This window comes from Orycteropus afer, unplaced genomic scaffold (genome assembly GCF_000298275.1).
Source record: "Orycteropus afer afer isolate SDZICR_OR568_19922 unplaced genomic scaffold, OryAfe1.0 scaffold00040, whole genome shotgun sequence".
NCBI classification, from domain to species: domain Eukaryota; kingdom Metazoa; phylum Chordata; class Mammalia; order Tubulidentata; family Orycteropodidae; genus Orycteropus; species Orycteropus afer.
The window spans coordinates 8,401,624-8,402,812 of NW_006921627.1; positions in this window are offsets into that span (position 1 = coordinate 8,401,624).

The following is a 1,189-nucleotide window of genomic DNA, read 5'->3' on the forward strand; positions in this document are numbered from 1 at the left end:
GGATGACAGGTCCAAGTGGAGAGGCGCATTCATAATCTGCTCTCTCCTTCCCTCTGGTTGTATTTTGTTCTTTGTGTTTTAGGACAAAACTTAAAAAAAAAAAAAAAAGTCTGCCCCCACTTAGATCATATTTAAAGATCTTTTAGAAGTGAGAGAAAAAGGTTCTATAAAACGGAATAATTAAAAGCATTTGGTGCCTATTTGAAGTACAACAGAAGGGAATCCCTTATATATGCGAGCAGTTACTGTTTGATTATGTAAATGTAATAGTAAAATGCTTTCAGGAAAACCTGCCGAGTAGCTAGAGAAAATGTACGCCTGCAATATGGGAACAAATTAGAGGAGACTTTTTTTCATGTTATGAACTAGTGCATTGACACCCCTTTTAGGATGATTTCAAGGAACTGTGTGTGCCATTTTGGCTTGATTAGATTGCAAAGCAATGAACTCAAGAAGGAATTAGAAACGAGGAGGGACATGAGGGGGAGGAAGCATAAAACAATCACTCAACATGATTGAACCATTTTGGACGTAGAAGCACCTTTGCTCTTGACCACCTGTTATAAATGGGAAATGTTGTTGGAGCTCTCTATCTTACATACTCTTGCTGTCGACAATAGCTGCTACCTAAAAAAGAAGATGCTTTATTTTGCCAGTTGGACACAGGTGGTTGGCTGGCTTCTGGGTTTCAAGGTTTTTAACATCTTGCTTCTTCTTCCAAACATGGTTCATTGCAGACACCACCATATTTTTATCTAATGGGGAATTCTAGCTATGGGCCATAACCAAAATTTGTATGAAACAGAGGCAGATGGAGGTCAAGGGTGGGATCTGGAATGCAATCTTTCATCTTAATTTTTTCAAGAGGGTCATGTGACCTTGGCATCCTTTATTAGGAAAATCTGTTTTTTTTGGTGCTGATTGACATGTCTGGTCCACAGTTTAGCATTGTTATAAACCATTCCATTCGAAAAGCACTTTGAAAAATTGTTCCCAAGGGATAGATGGAATGGTTTATGCAAATCATGCTGAATCGACTCCTCCCCTCTTCTCCTTCCCTCTTCCCCTCCTGTTCCCAGTCTGGGTTACTATTAACTTCTGGTATCTGACATTCTCTGGTACATAGTACTGGCATCTCTGCCAGAACTCAAGAGACACCCCTTTCCACTGACATTCCCATCACGACATT